The sequence below is a fragment of the Bos grunniens genome, chromosome 9, assembly GCF_055505025.1.
Source record: "Bos grunniens cultivar Pamir isolate PY7600 chromosome 9, Bosgru_T2T1.0, whole genome shotgun sequence".
Taxonomy (NCBI): Eukaryota; Metazoa; Chordata; class Mammalia; order Artiodactyla; family Bovidae; genus Bos; species Bos grunniens.
In genome coordinates this window covers 32,217,852-32,244,404 of record NC_141173.1, presented here as the reverse complement: position 1 = coordinate 32,244,404, position 26,553 = coordinate 32,217,852, and the positions used below count along the sequence as shown (strand labels likewise).

At 38.8% G+C, this 26,553-nt stretch overlaps 1 long non-coding RNA gene across 1 annotated transcript in view; it reads left to right on the top strand.

Moving 5' to 3' along the window:
- The window catches only part of LOC147365748 (uncharacterized), a 35,116-nt gene extending 8,777 nt beyond the window's left edge, over positions 1 to 26,339 (top strand). Inside the window, exons 3-7 of the long non-coding RNA XR_015132708.1 lie at positions 9,457 to 9,609; positions 12,313 to 12,365; positions 20,425 to 20,570; positions 23,260 to 23,368; positions 25,575 to 26,339. This is a non-coding gene — a long non-coding RNA (uncharacterized LOC147365748). The remainder of the gene's footprint in view (positions 1 to 9,456; positions 9,610 to 12,312; positions 12,366 to 20,424; positions 20,571 to 23,259; positions 23,369 to 25,574) is intronic.
- Positions 26,340 to 26,553: the final 214 nt, after the last annotated feature.

The following is a 26,553-nucleotide window of genomic DNA, read 5'->3' as shown; positions in this document are numbered from 1 at the left end:
AAGTAAAATACAAGAAGATATGCCTGCCTTCAAAAACCTCATAATCTAGCAGAGAAGCTAGGTAGGAATTATATAGTGTGAGAGCTGTCATAGAGGTGATTCAACAGTCTCCTTGTCCTCTTTGACAGAACACTCTCTTGACTTTCTCCCTATTTCTCTGGCTTCTGTTTATTTTAATTTTTCCAGTGCAGATTTATACTCTACAGCCAAGAATCTGGAGTTCCTCTACGGTAGATCATAGCCCTCTTCTCCTCTCTATATATTCTCTTCCCAGTTTGTTTCTCTGTATCCATGTCTACTATTTTAATTTATATGCAGAAGACTCATAAGTTTTTCCTTTACTAAAAACTCTCCTCTGAGTTTCAGACCTATATATTTTCATTTTTATTTGACATATCTCCAGGGAATGTCAGACTTTAATATGATATGATAAAGAACTGAACTCAAGATCCAAACCCCTCCTCTCAAAATCTGATCATCTGCTAGGACCACAGTGAATGGCACTGAAATCCATTTCCTTGTTCAAGCTAGAAAATGAGGGACTATGCCTTGACATCTCCTTTTTATTTGTCTCCAGTACTCAATCTATAGTTAAGCTCTATTGGTTTTCCTTTCTTAATTACCCTCACTTGTATTATTATAATAGCCTCCTTTCTCCACTCCCAGATCTGTATTTTCACTCTGAAGCCAGAGTGATCCTTTCAAAACTCTAATCTTATCAGAGGATTCCTTTCTTAAAATCTTTTCCCACTTAGTTTTTTTTTTTTAATAATAATCTTACAAGATATAATTTACATACCATAAAATTCACCCTTTTGAAGTGTGCAATTCGGTAGGTTTTAGAATATACACAGAGTTATGCAATTATCATCTCTAATTTTAGAATATCTTTTTCTTCTCAAAAATGAAACTTGTAACTAATACCAGTCACACTCCATTCTTCCCTTCCCTCAGTCCCTGACAACTACTAATCTACCTCTGTCTCTACAAATTTGTCTACTTTTTATATTTCATATAAATTAAATTATACAATCCCATTGTTTTTTGGATAAAGACAAAAATCATTAACCTTGGCTTTAAAACCCTGTGGAGCCTGGTCTCCATTTCTTCTCGTGTCTCATCTCAAATTGTATTCTCCTCCATCTCTTGAATCCATTCACATCAGGCTTCTTTCTTTATTCCCTACTTAGAATGCTTCTTGCTGCTAAAGGTTTTTGCATGTGTTATTTTCTCTTTCTCTTCTTATCCAGTAAATTCTGTCTCATTGTTCAACAAGAGCCCAAATGTTACTCTTTCAGAATGGATGCTCCTGACCCTTCTGACTGTATCAAATCTCCTAATCACAGGGTCTGATGACACAGGATGCTTCTTCTACTTTGAAGCCTGTGTCACAGTTGCAGTATTCATTTTTCTTTTGTCATTATTTGATTAATGCCTTTTCTTCAGTGGTCCAAGCTCTGCCTTAGTATCTAGCATAGAGTCTCACAGATGGTACAGACTGATTAATGTTTACTTAATGAATAAAAGAAGATTGGAATAAAGATTTGTGGAAAATAGGTGCTGAAGTTGAGCTGACATTAGAAAAAGATGAAAAATGGAATGCAAAGTTTGGTAGGGGAAGTATGCAGCAAATATTTTCAGAACTGGCCCTTAGCATCCTGGGATATAAATGTAACTCAACCTTCTGCACCTTCTTACCTCATCTTCTCCATCTATAAAATGAGGATTACATTTGTCTTTGTATGCCACAGACTAATTCAAAGACTCAATGAGGTAATGTATTTAAACAAGTTTTTTAAACCATATATCAGAGTTATTAAATTAAAAGTGTTGTTCTTATTAAATAATCTAGAAATATATACTCAATAATCTTGGTTATTTATAGGATATAAGACTAGGTGGTATGGAAAATAGGGAGAATGATAACTTTTATCATTTTTGTATGTAACACATATATTTGTCAATTATAAAGTTTAAATTTGTTTCCTTGATTGATAAGAATATGAAAGGCATTTTGCTATTTTATGAAAAAGAGAAGCAATCGGATCTAAGGTAAGTAAGATGACATATGTGACAACAGGATTCAGTTCAGTTCAGTCACTCAGTCGTGTCCGACTCCTTGTGACCCCATGAATCGCAGCACGCCAGGCCTCCCTGTCCATCACCAGCTCCCGGAGTTCACTCAAACTCACATCCATCGAGTCGGTGATGCCATCCAGCCATCTCATCCTCTGTCGTCCCCTTCTCCTTCTGCCCCCAATCCTCCCAGCATAAGAGTCTTCTCCAACAGGATTAGAAGTAGCCAAAACATTGAATACTGGCAGAGATCTTAGATAACAGCTATAACTGAACCAATAAGAAGTTCAAGGCTTGTGTGAGATTTAGTCAGGAAAAAAAAAACAAAAGCTGCATGTGAAAATGGATGTTTCATTTGAAAACCCAATTTTTTTGTTTCATATTGTTGATTAAATATATCATAGCACTGTAATCTAAGAATTTCTCTGAGTTCTGTGTGATTAAAAACTCATCAGTAGCTTCTGTGGGATAAAAAATTTATGTGGAGACTAATCACAGCATCCTGGAGAGGAGAAAAATTGGCATTAGCACTAAATACAGTGCCTATTTAATAAATATGTGTGTGTATATATATATATGTTATATACATTGATATGTCATTTCTATGGTATTAATGATTGATTTAGGAGAAGGAAATGGCAACCCATTCCAGTGTTCTTGCCTGGAGAATTCTATGGACAGGGGAGCCTGGTGGGCTGCAGTCTATGGGGTCCCAAAGAGTCGGACATGACTGAAGGACTAACACAGAATGATTGATTTGGTTGTACATCCAAGGAGTAGAAAGACTATTTATGATCATGTAAATTCCTATTATTACAGAATTTGGGGATAGACAGGGCCTCAAGCATCATCATGTTTTAATCCAAGCAGGATATGGCTCTCTTACAGGTTTACGTTAGCTGTTAGTTGCAGAAACAGGCCTAGAGTACGGGCGTTGAGATTTCCAATCTAATATTGTTACTTTACTACTGTCACTAAGACAGTGGCTTCAATTATCTTATTGGGTCCATCCTTCATGTGGCTATCCTTAGTTCTAGCTCTACAACCAGAGATTGGCTTGTTTACATTTCCATTTGCAGGCTATTGTACAAGAGCATCTAATCTGGTTTCAGCATTATTACTCTTTGAATTTTAGGGCTATCAAGATTAATGCCCATTGCATAACTCTTCATGTCTAAGAATTTATAAGCAGCCAGTCTTTAGGTTCACAGAGAAACTTCTTGAATGTCAGAACTAAGAGAAATTTAGGGAACTCTTGTGCTGTCTTACTGGGACTGTTAATTGGTACAGCCACTATGGAAAATAGTGTAAGGTTTTCTCAAAAATAGAACTACCACATGATCCAACAAGGTCAGGAGGGGTGGCGGTGAGGAGATACCCCTCGTCCAAGGTAAGAGAAACCCAATTAAGATGGTAGGTGTTGCAAGAGGTCATTAGAGAGCAGACACACTGAAACCAGAATCAAAGAAAACTAGTCAATCTAATCACATGGACCACAGCCTTGTCTAACTCAATGAAACTAAGCCATGCCTTGTGGGGCCACCCAGGACAGGCGGGTCATGGTGGAGAGGTCTGACAGAATGTGGTCCACTGGAGAAGGGAATCACAAACCACTTCAGTATTCTTGCCTTGAGAACCCCATGAACAGTATGAAAACGCAAAATGATAGGTTACTGAAAGAGGAACTCCCCAGGTTGGTAGGTGCCCAATATGCTACTGGAGATCAGGGGAGAAATAACTCCAGAAAGAATGAAGGGATGGAGCCAAAGCAAAAAAAAAAAATACTCAGTTGTGGAGGTGACTGGTAATAGAAGCAAGATCCAATGCTGTAAAGAACAATATTGCATAGAAACCTGGAATGTTAGGTCCATGAATCAAGGCAAATTGGAAGTGGTCAAACAGGAGATAGCAAGAGTGAACGTCAACATTCTAGGAATCAGCGAACTAAAATGGCCTGGAATGGGTGAATTTAACTCAGATGACCATTATATCTACTACTACGGGCAGGAATCCCTAAGAAGAAATGGACTAGCCATCATGGTCAACAAAAGAGTCTAAAATGCAGTACTTGGATGCAATCTCAAAAACGACAGAATGATCTCTGTTCATTTCCAAGGCAAACCATTCAATATCACAGTAATCCAAATCTATGCCCCAACCAGTAAGGCTGAAGAAGCTGAAGTTGAACGGTTCTATGAAGACCTACAAGACCTTTTAGAACTAACACCCAAAAAAGATGTCCTTTTCTGGAATGCAAAAGTAGGAAGTCAAGAAACACCTGGAGTAACAGGCAAATTTGCCCTTGGAATATGGAATGAAGCAGGGAAAAGGCTAATAGAGTTTTGCCAAGAGAACGCACTGGTCATAGCAAATACCCTCTTCCAACAACACAAGAGAAGACTTTACACATGGACATCACCAGATGGTCAACACCGAAATCAGATTGATTATATTCTTTGCAGCCAAAGATGGAGAAGCTCTATACAGTCAGCAAAAACAAGACCAGGAGCTGACTGTGGCTCAGATCATGAACTCCTTATTGCCAAATTCAGACTGAAATTGAAGAAAGTAGGGAAAACCACTAGACCATTCAGGTATGACCTAAATCAAATCCCATATGATTATACAGTGGAAGTGAGAAATAGATTTAAGAACTAGATCTGATAGACAGAGTGCCTGATGAACTATGGAATGAGGTTCGTGACATTGTACAATAGACAGGGATCAAGACCATCCCATGGAAAAGAAATGCAAAAAAGCAAAATGGCTGTCTGGGGAGGCCTTACAAATTGCTGTGAAAAGAAGAGAAGCAAAAAGCAAAGGAGAAAAGGAAAGATATAAGCATCTGAATGCAGAGTTCCAAAGAATAGCAAGGAGAGATAAGAAAGCCCTCCTCAGCGATCAATGCAAAGAAACAGAGGAAAACAACAGAATGGGAAAGACAAGAGATCTCTTCAAGAAAATTAGAGATACCAAGGGAATATTTCATGCAAAGATAGGCTCGATAAAGGACAGAAATGGTATGGACCTAACAGAAGCAGAAGATATTAAGAAGAGGTGGCAAGAATACACAGAAGAACTGTACAAAACAGAGCTTCATGACCCAGATAATCATGATGGTGTGATCACTGACCTAGAGCCAGACATCCTGGAATGTGAAGTCCAGTGGGCCTTAGAAAGCATCACTATGAACAAAGCTAGTGGAGGTGATGGAATTCCAGTCGAACTATTTCAAATCCGGAAAGATGATGCTGTGAAAGTGCTGCACTCAATATGCCAGCAAATTTGGAAAACTCAGCATTGGCCACAGGACTGGAAGAAGTCAGTTTTCATTCCAATCCCAAAGAAAGGCAATGCCAAAGAATGCTCAAACTACCGCACAATTGCACTCATCTCACACGCTAGTAAAGTAATGCTCAAAATTCTCCAAGCCAGGCTTCAGCAGTACATGAACCGTGAACTTCCTGATGTTCAAGCTGGTTTTAGAAAAGGCAGAGGAACCAGAGATCAAATTGCCAACATCTGCTGGATCATGGAAAAAGCAAGAGAGTTCCAGAAAAACATCTATTTCTGCTTTATTGACTATGCCAAAGCCTTTGACTGTGTGGATCACAATAGACTGTGGAAAATTCTGAAAGAGATGGGAATACCAGACCACCTGACCTGCCTCTTGAGAAACCTATATGCACGTCAGGAAGCAACAGTTAGAATTGGACATGGAACAACAGACTGGTTCCAAATAGGAAAAGGAGTTCGTCAAGGCTGTATATTGTCACCCTGCTTATTTAATTTATATGCAGAATACATCATGAGAAACACTGGGCTGGAAGAAGCACAAGCTGGAATCAAGTTTGCTGGGAGAAATATCAATAACCTCAGACATGCAGATGACACCACCCTTATGGCAGAAAGTTAAGAGGAACTAAAAAGCCTCTTGATGAAAGTGAAAGAGGAGAGTGAAAAAGTTTGCTTAAATCTCAACATTCAAAAAACTAAGATCATGGCATCTGGTCCCATCACTTCATGGGAAAAGATGGGGAAACAGTGTCAGACTTTATTTTTTGGGCTCCAAAATCACTGCAGATGGTGATTGCAGCCATTAAATTAAAAGATGCTTACTCCTTGGAAAGAAAGTTATGACAAGCCTAGATAGCATATTCAAAAGCAGAGACATTACTTTGCCAACAAAGTTTCGTCTAGTCAAGGCTATGGTTTTTTCAGTTGTCATGTATGGATGTGAGAGTTGGACTGTGAAGAAAGCTGAGAGCCGAAGAATTGTTGCTTTTGAACTGTGGTGCTGGAGAAGACTCTTGAGAGTCCCTTGGACTGCAAGGAGATCCAACCAGTCCATTCTAAAGGAGATCAGTCCTGGGTGTTCTTTGGAAGGAATATTGCTAAAGCTGAAACTGAAGTACTTTGGCCACATTATGCGAAGAGTTGACTCATTGGAAAAGACTCTGATGCTGGGACTGGGGGCAGGAGGAGAAGGGGACAACAGAGGATGAGATGGCTGGATGGCATCACCGACTCAATGGGCGTGAGTTTGAGTGAACTCCGGGGGAGATGTTGATGGACAGGGAGGCCTGGTGTGCTGGAATTCATGGGGTCACAAAGAGTCAGACACGACTTAGCAACTGAACTGAACTGAAATATGATCCAGCAATTCCACTTCTGAGTATTTATTTAAAGAAAAGCACTAACTTGAAAAGATACATGCACCCCAATGGTCATTGCAATGTTATTTACAATAGTCAAGGTATGGAAACAACCTAGTGTCCATCAATGGATGAATGATAAGAAATTGTGTGTGTGTGTGTGTGTGTATAGTATATATATTGCATATATATACAATATAAGGCCTCCCTGGCAGCTCAGCTCGTTAAGAATCTGCCCGTAATGCAGGAGACCAGGGTTCAGTTCCTGGGTTGGCAAGATCCCCTGGAGGAGGGTATGGCAATCCACTTTAGTATTCTTGCCTGGAGAATCCCCATGGATGGAGGAGCCTCCGGGCTATAGTCCATGGAATCACAAAGAATCGGACACAACTGAAAGACTAAGCACAGCACAGCAGAACATATACAATATAATATTCAACAAAAAATGAAAATTTCCATTTGTAACATATGAATAGACTTCAAGGGCATTATGTTAAATGAAATAAGTCAGACAGAAAGAGATAAATACCCTATGATCTTTCTTGCATGTGGAACCTAAAAACGAACGAAACCCAAGCTTATAGAGGTGGAGAACAGATTGGTGGTTGCCAGAGACAGGGGGCGAGGGGTGGGAAAAGTGGATGGAGGAGGTCTAAAGGTAAAAAACAAATAAAAAAACAAGGTTCTGTTAGGATTTAAGTTTATGATACCTTTAATTTCCATGAATAAATACAATTAATAGGGAGAAAACAGGGTTTATACCCAAGGGGAAAAAGTAAAGAATTTTCATTGCAGCAAGACTTCTGAAACATTATCAGTCTGGTCTCTGTGTGAAGTGGGGCTTCTCTGGTGGTGCTACTGGTAAAGAACCCACCTGCCAGTTCAGGAAACATATTTTGCAGTTTCAATCCCTGGGTTGGGAAGATCCGCAGGAGGAGGGCATGGCAACTCACTCCAGTATGCTTGCCTGGGGAATTCCATGGCCAGAGGAGTGTGGCGGGCTATAGTCCATGGGGTCGCAAAGAGTTGGACATGACTGAAGTGACTTAGCATGTGTGAAGTGATGCTGCAGTGGTGCCACGCAGGACAATACCATGTGGCCTCATCACACGAGTGAAAAAAAAAAAAGCAGTAGGATTCTAAGAATATTGTTTTCAAGGAAGAAAAAATCCATTCAACATATTTAATTGATTAAGAAGCTGGATGACTTAGTTGTTTGGGCGAGGAAGGAGACATTTCTTTGATAAGAAAATAAATGAGAGAGTGGGTGGGGGGAAACGTTAGGCTTTCAAGAGAAATCAAGCAAACGTCTAACAAAAAAATCATCTTAAACACATACAGTGAACTGAGTAGCTGAGAGTTTAAAATAAATAACTCTGGATCATGAGCCTTTAATATTCTTTAATATGGCTTTCTTAATAAAAGTATTGGTCTTTTGGTTATTTGCCCAATCACTATACTTGGTTCTGTAGTGAATGATATTCACATAATGATAATATTAACATTTTTCAACCTTTAGAATTGAAACTCAATTTTAGTTATACACCCATGTGATTTAATTATGGTTGCATAAAAGAATATAAATGTTATAAACTTTGATAGTGGATAAGCAATGGTATATAATGACAAAAGCTGACCAGTTGAAGCGTGGGAGGCATTAGAGAGTGGAGTAACAGTTTCTTCATTTTCCAGTGAGAGTGTTAGTCATTCAGTTATATCCAACTCTTTGTGATCCCATGGACTATAGCCTGCTAGGCTCCTCTGTCCATGGAATTCTCCAGGCAAGAGGGATCAAACCTGGGTCTCCTGCATTGCAGGTGTGTTCTTTACTTACTGAACCACCAGGGAAGCCCTGTCTTCAATTGTGTCTAGTTTCCTGGGCTAGCTTGGTCACTAATTCAGACAAGAAAAAAATCACTTGTGATAATATTTCAAGCATAAAATAACGATTTTGAAGTATATAATACCCATGGTCATGGAAGTACTATCTCAATTTTAGATATATATTTTTAAATAGCAAGATGAAGTGAAAAAGAAAACTCTTAATAAAAATTTAAAACTATCAAACCAACAAGTTCTCCTAAAAATATTAAAAGATAGTTAAAATATGACATATATAAAAAACAATGTGTATGAGATTGATAACAAAGTGTCCTTGAAGTATTTATTGAAGAAATCAACATTATAACCTTAAAGGCTAACACACTGATTGAGCATCCAGGTGCTAGGTATGTTGTGAATAAATAATATATATGAACACAAAGTAAATGCAAGTTCATAGTTATCACCAGAATTTGAAAGGATGGAGGTGATCCCTAGTAAACAAGTGGTATATGCTTTATGCAGGCTTCCGTGATGGCTCAGACGGTAAACAACTGCCTGCAATGCGGGAGACCCGGGTTCGATTCCTGGGTCAGGAAGATCCCCTGGAGAAGGAAATGGCAATCCACTCCAGCACTCTTGCCTGAAAAATCCCATGGACGGAGGAGCCTGGCAGGCTACAGTCCATGGGGTCGCAAAGAACTGGACACGACTGAGCGACTTCATGATTCAAAATAAACTGAATTTTAAAAGTAGGTTGAATTTGCCATGTATCAACATGAATCCGCCACAGGTATACACGTGTTCCCTATCCTGAACCCTCCTTTATTTAAAAAAAAAAAAGGAAAAAAAAAAGTAGGTTGGAAAAATACTGACTTTGTCAAAAATTCTTTTCTTGATATAGCGGAGACACAGAGGGCAATATTCAGGATAATAGGAGAAGAGAAGAGGAGGGACACCGCAGAAGCACAGCCATGAGACCGAAGACACAGGATAACGGTGGTATCAGATTACAGTAGCCTTTACAGGATGATTCCCTCTGGCCCTGTTTGAAGCAGTTAAGTAACGGTGTTTTTAAAAAAAATTAATGTAAATATGTATACTGTGACAGAAATTGCATCTTTGGTAATCATTTAAACTTCAGATAGAAAAAAATTATGTCAATTAATGTTTGAACGAATAAGAAATTATTCAGCATTATGTGGGGTAATGCAGGCAAATGTGTGAAGATCAGTTAATAGTTAATCTTTAATTTTTCTTCCAATTGTTAAATTCTGTGATTCAAGGCACTTTTATTTGAAATATACAAACAAAATCTTAAATAAATATTAATTTTTTTTCTTCTTTGAACTCATAATTCCATTATATTTTTCCAATAAACTTTTACTCTAATATATACTTTTATACTTCTGAAAGTCTTTTACTTGTCACCTATAATATATCTCAGGCTTCCCTGATAGCTCAGTTGGTAAAGAATCCACCTGCAATGCAGGAGACCCTGGTTTGATTCCTGGGTTGGAAATATCTGCTGGAGAAGGGACAGGCTACCCACTCCAGGATTCTTGGGCTTCCCTTGTGGCTCAGCTGGGAAAGAATCTGCCTACAATGAGGGAGACCTAGATTTGATCCCCGGGTTGAGAAGATCCCCTGGAGAAGGGAAGGTTACCCACTCCAGTATTCTGGCCTGGAGAATTCCATGGACCATATAGCCTATGGGGTTGCAAAGAGTTGGATGAGGCTTTCATTTCACTATCACGTATCTCTGCAACAAATTTTTATAAATTAAAATTTAATTATTTTTTATTTTTCTAGCCATAAGGCTTTAAGTATTAAAAAAATTCTTCTAGATTGAACTTCATGAAAATTATTATTACAATTCAATTGGCCAAAAATGACTATATTATAAATTTTAAAACTTATTAAATGCAAAAAGAAAAATAATATTGACAATCTCAGTAAGAATAGCAGGTTTTTCATGTATGAATATTGGATATAATTTAATTGAGGCCAAGTTCAGCATCAATTATATTTTTATATTATATATATGTGTAAGCACTGAGAAAACGTTAAGTAAGAAGGTAGAAATAGAAGTTTTGGTATAATAATATCATTCAATTTTTTGAGCTCTTTTTGACTTATGTGCCAAAAATTCATATAATGATCTATCATCAAAAATATTTTTATTAATCTAACATCTGACAATTTAATTATGTTCTCTCCAGTTTTGATCCTGACTTGCAAAAGGATTTGTCATCCTGTCATTAGAGTCATTTTCTTTCTGAATTTATAGGCATTACACCTAAAAGGCTTTCCTGAGATGTATTCAATCACTATTATTAACAATTCTGATACACATTTACCAATAAACAGTTTTGATAAAAAGCTTTTTTTTCATGCATTTTAAATATACTATTGTTAAAATCTCAGAGCTACAGAATTAGCTAATTTATGGAAAATATTTAAGCTGCTTATTTGGCAAAGCCAATCCTCAAATCAAATCAATCAGCCAAATGACATATTTACTGTCAGAAAAAGTCTGACTTTTCCCTGGTGGTTCCGATGGTAAAGCGTCTACCTGCAATGCAGGAGACCCAAGTTCGATCCCTGGGCCAGGAAGATCCCCTGGAGAAGGAAATGGCAACCCACTCCAGCATTCTTGCCTGGAAAATCTCACGGTCAGAGGAGCCGGATAGGTTACAGTCCATGGGGTTGCAAAGAGTTGGACATGACTAAGTGACTTAACTGTTACTTTCATTTCTTAATTCAATTACATGCATTCATACGTGTCTTCATGAAACCCTGTTACATCTGAATTCTAATTCTGAGGGAGATAGTCATAGGACTGAGCCCGGCCAAAACTTTATTGCTTGGATGAAATAGAGCAATTTTGAAGTTGTGGTAAGTGATAGAAGTTTGGGGTGAAAATTTCTCAAGATACATAAAAAATAAAAAGAAAATACTAGTCTTAGGCAAACATATCTCTAGTATTTATGGAAGCCTCACTCCTAAAGGTGGAAGGAAAAAAAAGAACATAGGCACATCACAGAACCAGACACTCCTAAAGGGAGACAAGGTCCTCTAAAAATGAGAAAATCTGTTAGTAAGATTTCTAATTATTCTTGGAAGAAAAATAAAGAGGAGACAACCAAAGAAATCAATGACACTTCACAGAAAATGTTTTGATGATTCAGGTTCTAAGGAACCCCAAAGATGGGAATGCCACGTGCATGTAGAAGTGTGGCAGAAGGCTGAAAGAATATGAAAACAGGCAAAAGGCTAGAGAATTATAGAAGACTGCGACAGAAGGCAAGGAGCAAGATGGACAAGGACGAGGCAAGACCACTGTTTTCTTAGATGGTGTGTTACTCAAGATGGTAGATACGTTTCTACTCAACGTATTCAAGAGCAAGAAAATTGGTTTTCCAACTGGAAAAGTAGAATTAAAGTCTGAAACACATGAAACAATAAGTGACACTGATCACCTTTATACAAAAATCTTAGTTTCAATAAGTGACCTTATAGACTGTTGAAAGGACTTATAAACACAGTTGCAGAATTTCTATCAGCAATATTCTATAGTCATGATTAATTGGGAGACAGCTCATGAAGAGACTTATAACTTTTTTAAAAAGTTTGTCAAAGAGTCATAAAAATTGGGTGTTGATATACTTATCAGTGCTAAAAGCTGTCTATAATTAGAAACCATAATAGTTTACTAATGATCTCTTAGAAAAATGTTCTTGTCTTCCTTTCTCTCTAGCACCAGTCAGATTCTCTAGGTGGAAACCACAGGGAACCAGATGGCAAATTAAGGTAAGAATTTCCTTAAAATTTATTTAGAGTGGCCCAAATCTGAACCAGCATCACAGTCATGTTCTCAATGCCTGCAGTGGACGGACTGAAGTGGGATCATCATCACAATTGGGAGGGCAATGAGGGGATTCTTTTGGGGTGGGATTGAATGTAAGTGATCTCAGATTTTGGCCCTAGTTCTTAGTTCCTTAGAATTCTACACATCTGTCTTGGGTGAAAAGAATACATGCACAGGTGCTAAGTCGCTTCAGTCGTGTCTGACCCTTTGTGATCCTATGGACTAGAGCCCGCCAGGCTCCTCTGTCCATGGGATTCTCCAGGCAAGAATACTGGAGTGGGTTGCCATACCCTCCTCCAGGGGATCTTCCTGACCCAGGGATTGAGTCAGCCTCTCTTGTGTCTACTGCATTGGCAGGTGGATTCTTTACCACTAGCGCCACTTGGGAAGCCCGGGGTGCATAGAATAGACTGGCTTAAAAAGCACACGTTTCTTTGAATGCTTTCTAGGTGTCCCCATTAGAACTTAGCAGGAGATGGTGTGAGTTGGTAGTTCCAGAGGAGTGTGGAAGCACATGTGTGCATCACTGGTGAGGGTAGGCATGGAGAAGGGGTGCTCTCTACACACCTAGGCTGTGTGGATCATCAGCAGAATCCACAGGGAAGACCAATGGGAGGTGGGGCCTGGATTCCCCGGTGTTGAGATTTATCTGCTTCACTTATGGTCTCTGGCAGAACCCTGCTGCTTTTGTGGATCTGGAGGTCCAGGACAGTTGGAGCAGTATCTGAGTTACTAACAAAATCTCCCTTTTTTTGTTTGCTGCTGTTGTGTTTGCCCCTCATTCCTGCTGGGAAAAAAAAAAACAAAACAATAACAATTGATGTGTTTCATTAATCATTCCTCGTGCAGAGACCTATATTGGCCTCATCCCCACTGTGCTTTATAGCTTTTTGTTTCTGCCTTTTGGGAAAAGAGGGGCTATCCAACTTCCTTCCACATTTTGATTACATGCATTTTTAACAGTTCATTAGTTTTTCCATGGGAAAAATTATTTGAACATAGAAGCCTTGTTAAAAGTAGATACAGAGTAGCTGAAAAGACAACTCTAAGGGAGGGTGTGTGTGTGTGTGTGTGTGTGTGTGTGTGTGGATATTGACATGACTAGTTTCAGGCATCCATTAAAGTGAAGTTGCATTTTTGTGTGTGTGACATACCTGATTCAGCAATCTCTTAGCTTCCTTTATTTACAAACCAGAAACTTCTGCTGTTTTATTAAAGACTGGAGGTAAAAGCTGAAGTGCTTTGCCATCACAGACATCAAAGGGACCTAAGTGTACTTTTCCCCTTATGTTTTAGGTAGTTTTTCCCTTCATGCCTGCTATCAGTCAGAGAGAGTGCTAGAATGTAATACCTCACACCTTGAAGATTAAACACCTTCTCAGCTGGTATTTCTGTTTCGACTTCGTTTGCTGCCACCCTCTATCATAAGCACCTTGCACCATGTCATGTACATTCTTGGTTCTGTCTGAGCAATGAGACTATGTTTTCCAAAAGCATTTTTCTGCAAATAAGTAGACTCTGCCTTGTCTTTGACGTGAGCTTAGTTGCTGAATGAATTGCTTTGTTGGACAGCAAGATAAGATTATAATAGAGTCTGTAATAACGATGCCAATCACGAATGGCAGGAAGGCTGTTATTCTTGGACGGGTGTATTTGTAAATCATGCTAGATTTCCCACGGCTTAATCTAAAAATGCCACCTTGTCAGTGGTAGAAGCTTACATTTTGAGTTCCCAAGAAAACTGTTTCATAAAGAACATCCTTTTCTTCTTCATCATGTAATAAATAAGTTCCAGGAAGGCTTCCTCTTATCTAAGGAATCAGTCAGTTCCCGTTTTCACTTCTGTACCTAACCCTGTATGAGTCGGGCAGTTGTCACACATTCTCTTATGTGTAGAATGATTTTTATTTGTATTCGAGGTTGTTGTTGTTTTCGCTTTAGTTTTCTTTGTGCTTAAATTGGAAGCAAATGTTCTAAGATGGGCTAAGGAGTGTATTTCGGAGCTCTGTGGCCACAGGACAGACCTATAACGAAGGAGAAGCAGGTTGGAGGAAGAGTTTGGGGTGAGGAATTGCCCTTCAAAACAGGAAAACTTGAAGTTATGTATTAAAAGAAAAGGAAAAAAAAGGAAATGCTTCCAAAATTTTATAGATCTTCATGGAATTGATATGTTATGAAGAATAGAATAAAATAGATCTTTGTATTTTATTTGCCTTATACTTTCAGAGATGTTCCATTTTTCTTTTCTTATTTTTTTTTACATCCTGAGAAGGTAGCTTCTCATGTTTTGGATTTAAATTTTTCTGAACCTTTTCTATGTACCCCAGTGACTAAAAAGAATAGTCACCACTCTGTAGTTCTAATAACAAAAGGACTGTGGACTGTTCCTCTATAAGTAAATGACCTATTTCAAAGCATGTTTCTATGTAAGGTCTAATTAATTGTGAGTTTAGGAGTCTAAAAGCCAGAAATGGCAGCTTATATTTTGTAAATAACCACCATTTATCAATATTTAAGGGGACACTTTAGGGAAATTATAAGGAAATTATAGGAAAATTTGGATTAAGAAGGAGCATCAGGTTATTTAAGTCTACCATTGTAGTTGAAAGACAAACAAAATGAGGCTCAGAGAAATTGAAAATTGTGTCATAGGTTTTGTTGAATGAACTAGCTGTGAAGTCCTGGTCTCTTGAATGTCTTTTCTATAGTCAAGCTCTTTTGAATATGTTTGGTATCTCCTTTAATATGTTCATAACCAAATATACCTACTTTGGAATACAAACAAAACTTTTTCCAAACCAGAAACGTGTCTTGAGTTGTAAACTGTCAATTGTAATAAGCTAGCAGGAAAAAAAAAAATTAAAACATGACTAATTTCCTCTTTGAAAAAAGAAGTTCTGAAAGGTTAAACTCATTTAAAGAATAGCATGTTACAAAATGACTTATTGTATATGATAAATTTTAATTATAAAGCACTTTCACAGATATTTCCTTTATTAAAAAACCTGTGAGGTGATTGACTATTAGCTGCATTTCACAGATAAGAATCCCGGAGCTGAGAATTGAAGAGGCACATCTGAGATAGCAGCACGGGGTTTGCAGGTCCAGGTTTTCTGACTGCAAATCCCAGAGCTCTTGTCACTATCTCCTAGTTTGTTCCTCAGTGGAAAATGGACCCACTCTTCTTCACCAGCATTCTTTATCTCTCAAATTTCATTCCAGTGTAGGAAGTAATAATGAGAATCTTTTAAAACCAAAGAGGTTATAGTAGAGAATTTCCAAAATCATGCTGCAGCTGAGGAAATACTCCTAGAAAGATGGTTAGAAGGGCAGTATACTGTTCTTCTGGAGGCTGGGATGGGTAGAGGTAGTTGGCATGCTCTTGCTAGCTCCTACGGGCTCTCAACAGACAAATTATTAAATTTACAGCGACTTTGCTCTTTGTTAACCAGCCATTAATAAAAATGAAATTGTGTAAACAGCATTGAATATTATGTTAACAACAAAGATATTAAATATGAAAGAGTTGTTACTTCTTACTTATCTTAATATACTTTACTATTATCTATGCTTTTGATGTTATTTACTTATCTAGTATCTGTAAGGTGGAAATGCTATATAATACTATCTGCTTTTCCCAGTTCTGCATTGATAGTTTGGAATCAACTATGATGGAAGTATTTATACTGTGAAAGTCATCAATGCTAAAAATTATCTCTTTGTTCATTGTCTAGACTTAAACAAGTAATATTTTTAGCATTAATAATGCAGCTTAAATTTTAAATCGTGTTGTGTCTGCAGCTGTTACATTGTAAATAGCACAGAAAATTGAGAAAATATTCTTCTAGCATTTGAAAACTACTATCTGATTTAGCAAAGAAATTGCTCATGTCACTGAAAACTGAATGAATTCTGACAGACATCCTTGTTGTTTTATTTTAAACTCATCCTGTAATGTAAAAGAAAACATCAACCGTCTGTGTCAGAACTATACTGATTTGTCAATGACATGAGAATTTCTTTTTTGAATCAGATTGTAATCAAACATTTATACATAATCTATTGTGGCATCATTGCTGGGGACAGAATGAAAAAGAAACTGATAAGTGTTTTTTTTTTAGGAAAAAACTCTTTAATAGGAAACAGCAAGTTGCACTGAAGTCATTGGAATGGAATTTATTAGAGTGATGATTGCTGCTCGGTGCTTAGATGCTCAGTCATGTCCGACTCTTTGCAACCCTGTGAACTATAGCCCACCAGGCTCCTCTGTCCATTGGGATTCTCCAGGCAAGGCTACTAGAGCAGGTTGCCATGCCCTCCTCCAGGGGATCTTCCCAACACAGGGATTGACCCAGGTCTCCCGCATTACAGGCAGATTCTTTACCATTTGAGCCACCAGAGAAGCCCAAGAACACTGGAGTGGATAGCCTACTCCTTCTCCAGGGGGTCTTCCTGACCCAGGAATTGAACCGAGGTCTCCTGCATTGCAGGCAACAGTGATTTTTATATGTTTTATCATTGTTTGTAAATTGGGTTGCTATGTTTTTAAAGCAGGAAAATTTATATATATATATATATATTTTTGGAAAGTCAGTTGTTGAACCCTTATCAGCACACCATGGATAGAGGGCATGTTGTTGGAAAATGAATACTCCTTGCAGATGAGAATATGAGAGAAATTCATGCTTGTCCCTTCCCTTGAACACCAGCTGTGTCCAAGTAATGTTTCCAGTTTTATATAATAGACCTCTGTGACCTTTTCCTATATTGTGTGGAGAGGGACTCTTTTCTGTTTGTGGCATCTCACTTCAAATTCCAGAATGCATTTTACATTATAAAAAATAACCAACTTAACAGACAAATGGAAGACATAAAAAGCTCTCACTGCTGCTGCTGCTAAGTCGCTTCAGTCGTGTCCGACTCTGTGCGACCCCATAGATGGCAGCCCACCAGGCTCCCCCGTCCCTGGGGTTCTCCAGCTAAGAACACTGGAGTGGGTTGCCATTTCCTTCTCCAATGCAGGAAAGTGAAAAGTCAAAGTGAAGTCGCTCAGTTGTGTCTGACTCTTAGCGACCCCATGGACTGCAGCCCACCAGGCTCCTCCGTCCATGGGATTTTCCAGGCAAGAGTATTGGAGTGGGGTGCCATTGCCTTCTCCGGTAGTTGAAGGTAAACTTCTGGTGTTGACCTCAATATTCTACCTCGGCTCTGTTGTTTATTTCGCTTTTCTAGTACCCAGTCCCTAGTACAGTGATTCTCCCATCTGAAACTAAAACATATAGCTCAGGTGCATTTTTGGTCCTTTACTGCATTGATTTGACTTCTCCAAAATCAGTCAGAATTTACCTTTCATTCTATCCCCTTGGAGTTCTGTGTTATATTATGCTATCGTCTTAATAGTGGCCCAGAAGTTACTGCTACCCTGGCTTCGAGTGGTACATATTTACATTAATACCTACTCATTCTCTGGTCATGCTTTTATCCCAATTGATAACTCAGGGGTTGGGATCCAAAACACTGTGGCATGATAGTAGTTAGTGATGGTGGGTATTCAATAAATAATTGAGGATTGACTGATAAGATTCCCTTCTAGACTCTTTCAATTATACCACTTCCGACTCTTCCTGCACTGACAGGTGAGTTAGTTATATGATCCCTTCTCTTTTTTTACTGACCTTTGAATTAAAGTTAATTTATACAAAATCCAAAATTACAGATTGAGCATCTACTAGTTTTCTGATAAAACTATCTTTGGTTTTAGAACTGGCTTGCTTTGACATTCATGTATGCTTCATTGGTTTTTATTTGGGTTTGGCTCGTGCTGCAGTTAATCATATTTAAGTTCCATTTGTAAAGGCCTTGATGAGACAGCAGAAATGTCAAAAGAGAAGAAGAAATCATAGGATGCTATGGTCATCTGACTTCCAGTTGAAAAGTGGAGATTAGTTATAGGTCAAAGTAAATAAAGGATGTCTTTATAGTCTCAAGAAGCTTGCTAAGGTAAAACAGGGGGATCTTACTGAAAATACATTTTTACTTTTAAACCTTCCATGACTCCCATAAGGTTAAAATAGGAGTATAAGGATGCTATGGCTTCCCAGGTGGCGCTAGTGGTAAAGAACCTGTTTGCCAATGCAGGAGACATAAGAGATAGGGGTCTATCCACTGGAGGGCATGGCAATCCACTTCAGTAATCTTGCCTGGAGAATCGCATGAACAGAGGAGCCTGATAGGCTATAGTCCAAAGGATCATAGAGAGCTGGACACTACTGAAGTGACTTAGCACGCATGCACGAGTACGGAAGTGAAAGTGGTAGCTGCTCAGGTGTGTCTGGCTTTTGCGACCCCATGGACTAGAGCCTGCCAGGCCCCTCTGTCCATAGAATTCTCCAGGCAAGAATACTGGAGTGGGTTGCCATGCCTTTCTGCAGGGGATCTTCCTGCCCCAGGGATCAAACCCAGGTCTCCTGCATCACAGGTAGATTCTTTATCATCCGAGCCACTTGGGAAGCCAGTGGGAAGGTTGCTAATGTATATTTAATATATGAAACAGGTAACTGAATATGAGCGTTGCAAAGACAGGTAGATTAAGTGAAGTGCTTTGTAATAAGATTCCTGACTTCCAACTCTAGCTCCACGTGCTTAGTATACTTAATTCACTTCTCTTAACCTCAGTTTTATTATTTGTAAAACTGGAGTTTATTTATAGTGTTTCACATTATTGGACTGTTTTAATTATTAAATACAAAGTGTTTAGCAAAATTTCCACTCACAGATATTGGTGACAACATATGGCCAAGAGGGTTTTCATGATGTGAAATCTTATCAATAGACAAGTTAGGAATCATTTCTCTTTAGAGAATCTTTTCTTTCATGAGCCACATAATGACATTATCTATTATTATTACTAAAATGGTGGTATTTCACGAAAATATTTTAATTAACTACAAATAGACTTAGTTTAAGTTATTTGTTCAGTTTTGAAGGATTGCTCAAATATTTTTATTATAGGCAATTTGTGAAAATGGAAATTATTGAATTTCACTGGGAATTCTTTTTGTTACAGAGATCATGAAGACCTGAGGGCTATCTGAGATATGATGGGGAAGGTTATGGTACAAAGTGCTGTGGTCTGTCATGGTGCATGGTTTAATTCCAAATCCAGCCTAAGAGTTTCCATTTTATAGCCATGTATTCTGGGAATTTAAACTTTTTGAAAATCTGATGAAATGTTATTAGTATTATAGTATGTTTTTATCATTGGGACTTCCCTGGTGGCTCAGACATTAAGGAGTCTGCCTGTAATGTGGGAGACCCTGTTTCAATCCCTGGGTAGGGAAGATGCCCTGGAGAAGGAAATGGCAACCCATTCCAGTATTCTTGCCTGGAAAATCCAATGGATGGAGAAGCCTGGCAATGGATGGAGGAGCCTGGCAGGCTACAGTCCATGGGGTCACAGAGTGGGACACGACTGAGTGACTTCATTTCTTTTTATCATAGGTGCATTTTGTAGTGACTCTTGAAAGAGTTATTTCTTCCTTGTATTAGACGTAATTATCTGTATTATCAAAACACAATAAGTCACGTAAATATCAAGCTTTTCTAAAATTTATTGTTTAATCTCTGCTATATAAACAGATTGTAATTGGGAAGTGCATACAAAGACTAAGATGATCAGATCTGATTAACCTGGTCTGCTGAACCGTCTTCCCCACCTCTTGCCCGCACCCCCCCACCCCCCCCCCCCACCCCCCCCCCCACCCCCCGCCAACCTCAGGACATTGCCTCCTGCAGTTTGCTCCTTGGAAGTCTGGATGTAGGCTGTTACAGAGGGTCACCTTGGAGGTCCAAGTAGTTATGGAAATGCTGGTTTTGGAGATTTATGAAGCATATTAGCTTATTGAAATCTTTGAGAAGTCCAGTAAAGCAAGTCGTTTGAACCAGTGTTTTCCTCTTTTATTGCTTATAACTTGTATTATTTTTTGATGAAACATGTTTTAGGAAGCTTTACTCTGGATTACAAATTCCTCAGCCAGAAGCACAAAAAAACCTGAAATTGCTTTGAACAAAGTCCTTAGAGTTGATTTGGAATGAGAAGAATTGGGTTTGAGACTTTATGCAATAATTTTACAGCTAAGTAACACTGGGTAAGTTATTTCATCTGTCCAAATCTCAGTTTCCTTTTTGGTAAAAGCATACAATACCTAATATTTATGTACAGGTTTTTATCAATATTACGTAAGTTAAAGGAAGTGAAAATAATATATATTACCAGTGGATGAAATTTATTGACTCACATACTCCCCTTATAGATTTACTGGGCCTTTTTTAACACACATTGGACCTTATGCACATGTTAATGAACTTAGGTCTCCAGTGTCTCAGCCCATGACAAACCAGGATTAAGAAAAACAACTAGAAAGCAATTGAGGCTGTTGTGGAGCAGTGACAAGAAGATCAGTAATTGGAAATCGAAAAGCAGACTGATTATATTGATACATGGCATGATAGTCAGTGTTTATAGTTCATCAAGAAATGGTTAAATAATGAAGGAATCATCCATCTAAAAAGAGGTAGTGCCTTATATTTTAGGGAAAATACCATAAAATAGTTCCTTTAAATCAGGATCTCTCTTCTCTGTACTTGAACACCTGTTTTTTTGTACTGAGGTCAGGACATACTGAGATCTCTAATTTTCTGCTTAGAAAAAAATTTCAGGATTAGTTGACTAGCAATGTATTTGTTTGGAGAAACTCTTTCCCTGATTGATTCCCTAGACTGATTTTATTTATTTGTATTGTCAAACATGTCTGATAGTTTATGTAGATTTTCTACGTATATATATATGGAGAAAGAAATGGCAACCCACTCCAGTATTCTTGCCTAGAGAATCCTGTGGACAGAGGAGCCTGGTGGGCTACTGTACACAGGGTTGCACAGAGTCAGACACGACTGAAGCGACTTAGCATGCATGCATGCATTGGAGAAGGAAATGGCAACCCACTCCAGTGTTCTTGCCTGGAGAATCCCAGGGATGGGGGAGCCTGGTGGGCTGCCATCTCTGGGGTCGCACAGAGTCGGACATGACTGAAGTGACTTAGCAGCAGCAGCATATATATATCAGTTCAGTTCAGTCGCTCAGTCATGTCTGACTCTTTGCAACCCCATGAATCGCAGCACGCCAGGCCTCCCTGTCCATCACAAACTCCCGGAGTTCACTCAGACTCACATCCGTCGAGTCAGTGATGCCATCTAGCCATCTCATCCTCTGTTGTCCCCTTCTCCTCCTGCCCCTAATCCCTCCCAGCATCAGAGTCTTTTCCAATGAGTCAACTCTTCGCATGAGATGGCCAAAGTACTGGAGTTTCAGCTTCAGCATCATTCCTTCCAAAGAAATCCCAGGGCTGATCTCCTTCAGAATGGACTGGTTGGATCTCCTTGCAGTCCAAGGGACTCTCAAGAGTCTTCTCCAACACCACAGTTCAAAAGCATCAATTCTTCGGCGCTCAGCCTTCTTCACAGTCCAACTCTCACATCCATACATGACCACAGGAAAAACCATGACTAGACGGACCTTTGTTGGCAAAGTAATGTCTCTGCTTTTGAATATGCTATCTAGGTTGGTCATAACTTTCCTTCCAAGGAGTAAGCGTCTTTTAATTTCATGGCTGCAGTCACCATCTGTAGTGATTTTGGATGCAATCTCAAAAACGATAGAATGATCTCTGTTCATTCCAAGGCAAACCATTCAATATCACAGTAATTCAAGTCTATGCCCCAACCAGTAACGCTGAAGAAGCTGAACTTGAACGGTTCTATGAAGACCTACAAGACCTTTTAAAACACCCAAAAAAGATGTCCTTTTCATTATAGGGGACCAGAATGCAAAAGTAGGAAGTCAAGAAACACCTGGAGTAACAGGCAAATTTGGCCTTGGAATACAGAATGAAGCAGGGCAAAGACTAATAGAGTTTGGCCAAGAAAATGCACTGGTCATAACAAACACCCTCTTCCAACAACACAAGAGAAGACCCTATACATGGACATCACCAGATGGTCAACACCGAAATCAGATTGATTATATTCTTTACAGCCAAAGATGGAGAAGCTCTATACAGTCAGCTAAAACAAGACCAGGAGCTGACTGTGGCTCAGACCATGAACTCCTTATTGCCAAATTCAAACTGAAATTGAAGAAAGTAGGGAAAACCACTAGACTATTCAGGTATGACCTAAATCAAATCCCTTCTGATTATACAGTGGAAGTGAGAAATAGATTTAAGGGCCTAGATCTGATAGATAGAGTGCCTGATGAACTATGGAATGAGGTTCGTGACATTGTACAGGAGACAGGGATCAAGACCATTCCCAGAGAAAAGAAATGCAAAAAAGCAAAATGGCTGTCTGGGGAGGCCTTACAAATAGCTGTGAAAAGAAGAGAAGCAAAAAGCAAAGGAGAAAAGGAAAGATATAAACATCTGAATGCAGAGTTCCAAAGAATAGCAAGAAGAGATAAGAAAGCCTTCTTCAGCAATCAATGAAAACATATACAAAACAAAAATCTGAAACCTATTCATCTTAACATCCCCACAGGACCCTTCAAGAAGCTTCCAGCCCTTATATTAAATAGTTGAATAAAATGAATTAAAAAGACAGAGAGAGAGAGAAAGAAAGGACCTTGTGACAACTGTAAACAGTTTTGTAGATTGTCTTTCCACTGAGCTCTTCAAGCAAATGTGGTTCTAAACTTTTAATGATTATTCAGTAGGTATTGATGTGATACTATCAGTGACATAATACAGATATAAAAAGCTTTCAGCATACGATCTCTTACAGATAAATCTTGAAAGGTACCAAGGAGGACTCATCAAATATCATCTGAGTGAGATAGTCCTGAGAGCATAACCCATGAATATAATCCATCTGAGACAGCGCTTAACTCCAGGTAAGAGGATAAATGACATAACCAAGAATGTACATGGTTCTCGAGAAACTTTTATCATTCTCCATTATTCTCCTTTGTCAGAGAGAATAAAATCATAGGCTAAAATTTACTTTCCCATAACTCCTACAGAGCATCCTGTTCTTGGTCACTGCGTTTATATTTAATGATGAGGAGGTTGAGGAAGGCTCTTGTGTTTATATTACTGTCAGATTTTTAATTCATTTAAGGTTTTTGTGATTTGTTGAACTTAGGAAATTAATGAATTTTTTATGTTGCAGCAGTATGAATGAAGCCTTAGGGCTGATAGGCCAATTATTGGTTATAAGTGGAAGGACAGTTTATACACTTAAAGCCACATATTCCAAAATGTAGGTAGTTTCTGCTGCTGCTGCTGCTAAGTCGCTTCAGTCGTGTCCGACTCTGTGCAACCCCATAGACGGCAGCCCACCAGGCTCCCCTGTCCCTGGGATTCTCCAGGCAAGAACACTGGAGTGGGTTGCCATTTCCTTCTCCAATGCATGAAAGTGAAAAGTGAAAGTGAAGTCGCTCAGTCTAGATACAAGCAAATTATAGAAATACATAATTTTAAAAGCCAGGTACTTTGATGTCTTTTTATGATTATCAAAGGAGAATTAAAAATCCAGTATTATTTAAAACCTTGTCTTAGGCTTGCTTTTATGCAGACGTTTCTATCTCTGCCGTTCTCTTTTATTTTTGTTTATTTTCTGTTATTAGCCAGATGAAATGTGGATTTGCAGCAGTAACCCTGGCCAGAGATGGCCGAAAGTATGTATAGTCCATACATATTCTCTTCTTGTTCTCATCCTTAGTTCACTGGCTTGACTTTTCTGTTGCTTTCCTTCTATCTCCTTTCCCTCCTCTGTCTCTGATTAATTTTTATTCTCTTCTGCTCCATGACTCCCTTTCCTTTTATTTTCTCAAATATTTCTCTTGTGTCCTTCCTATTCTCCTCATTTCTTTTTTTTCTCTGTGATTCTCATTTTCCCCTACATCACTCTCCACGTCCTGTTTCCTAATCACCTCCTCCCAGCAGTGCTTAGTAATTCTTCCACCGCATAGATGCTTCTTTTCCGTTCCATCATCTTTCTTCCTTCTGATCCCCATGGAGCCACTTGGACACTTTCATCCGTGTGCACTCTGAGACAAGACTCATTTAGATTTGTCTGGTATTGGCAGCAGAAGAGAGTTCTATTTAGAGCAAGGGACATGAGGTACAGTAAGTGTCTCCTGTGTCCAGCTTAGCTGTGATCTGGCTTCTTGCCAGAATCAGGAATCAGTCAGTGTTCAGGAAAAATGAATTTCAGTTACAGGGACCGGGCTGATGTGTGAGGCTTGCTGTGTAGGGGAGGTGACAGGGAATGAACCCTGCAGATCTTTAGGTCCTGGACTGACCAGGTGTGTTTCATTGCTGAAGGGCATCATGCTGATTGTAACAGGCAAAGTTATCATTTCTGTCTGCTTCTTCATTCAATTTATGTCACATATCATTGCCAGACTAATTTACCACTTTGCTGCTTTACTCTCGCCTCTCTTGAACCCCATGCAGAAGAAACTCTGGTTACTGCTTTGTTCACACCTCCGTTCCTTAGCACCTTGCCTGCCACCAGATGAGAGCCCTGGCTTCCCTCTGCACTCCCCTCGCCAAGTTGTCTGCCTTCTTTCACTCATACTCTTTGCATCTGTTTATTTGACCTTTCCTCTCAGTGTCCTTCTCATTTTTTGAAAGACTCAGCTCAGCGTTTTTTGGAGGATGTGTTGCATTTAAGCAACTGCATCTGTAACCTCTAAATTTTTAGCACCCTTATAAAAGGTTATCATTATGATTTTCCTACATATTAGTTTTCATCCTGTCTTCCTTCTCTCTCAAATTATAAGCCCTGGGCATAAACTTTGCACCTATTCTGCCTCTATCTAATAAACATTAGAGGATATAATTTCACATTTGATGAGGATATAATTTCACATTTAAAAATGTTTGTGATTAAAGGGGACATAATTTGATGAGGATATAATTTCACTTATTAACATTTTTGTGATTAGATTAAAGCTATTTTCGTGTTTCTACTGTTGTGCATAAATAAAAGTACTTAAAAGAAGGCAGTGATCTTGGAAGGATTGTGTAGTATTATGTTTAATTTTTAAGTATTAAATATTCTTATCCAGGCTTTTTTTTTTTTTTAACCAGAAAAAGTGTTGGTGAAAAATACATCCTTTGGTGGGCCAGGGTCTCCATCCAAAGTCTTGATGTCAAGTCCTTCCACAGGCTTCAGGTGAGTGTTTTATTGAGTGGTCACTTCGTGGAACAGTCCAGTAGTCCTTGGCTTGGACCGTTTATCTCTTTGTAGGTGATGTCAGGGGCTCTTTTCATGTTTTAAAAAAGCCTTTTGTTTTTATCCTATGGTATAATTTTCTGGACTGGTTTTTGAACACTATCTTTACTGTCAGAATCAACTGGATATTTCAAGTACCTTAATGAATAGTTGCTAGGAGAAAATGATGCTTTGGGTCCTTAATAGACATGTAAATAGACATGTTTCCCATAATACCTATGTCCTTCTCAGAAAGTGTGTTCTAATAGCCACTGTTGAGTGGGCAACCATACGTGTGACACTCACTCCAAACCAGCCACAGCTTAAAATCAGTGGTCTGTTAAGCTGTTCCCTCTTCTAGAAATTTGGAGTGGGGACACAGGTCTCCTCCCAAATCAGCATTTACATTTGTAAAGAATGCTAAGCCTGGAGTGTAAGTCTGTCTTTGACTCATATACACATGGGTAGCTAAATCTGGACAACACACAGGGAAGATAACAGAGACATGGAGACAGAAGCAGAGATAAGACCTCATGACGTGAGCGACAAAAACAAAAAGATATAGATACAGAAATACAGAGATAGAGGGAGATTCATCAGCCAGTTGGGGGAGAGAGAAAGAGGGAGAAAAAGAGAAAAGAGAGAGGGAAGGAGAGATACATTTGGAACAGCACTCAGATCCAAACAACTCACTAGTTCTTTATTCCACAAAAGCCCACTCCTCCTCCCTAATGAGGACAGAAGCAGAAACCCTTGTTCTGAAGCCAGGTTGAATTGATTCTATTCCTCTATTCTGGGTATCCAAAAGAGTCTAAGACAAGACAGCCTTCCTTTCGTCTGTGCATCTCTAACTCA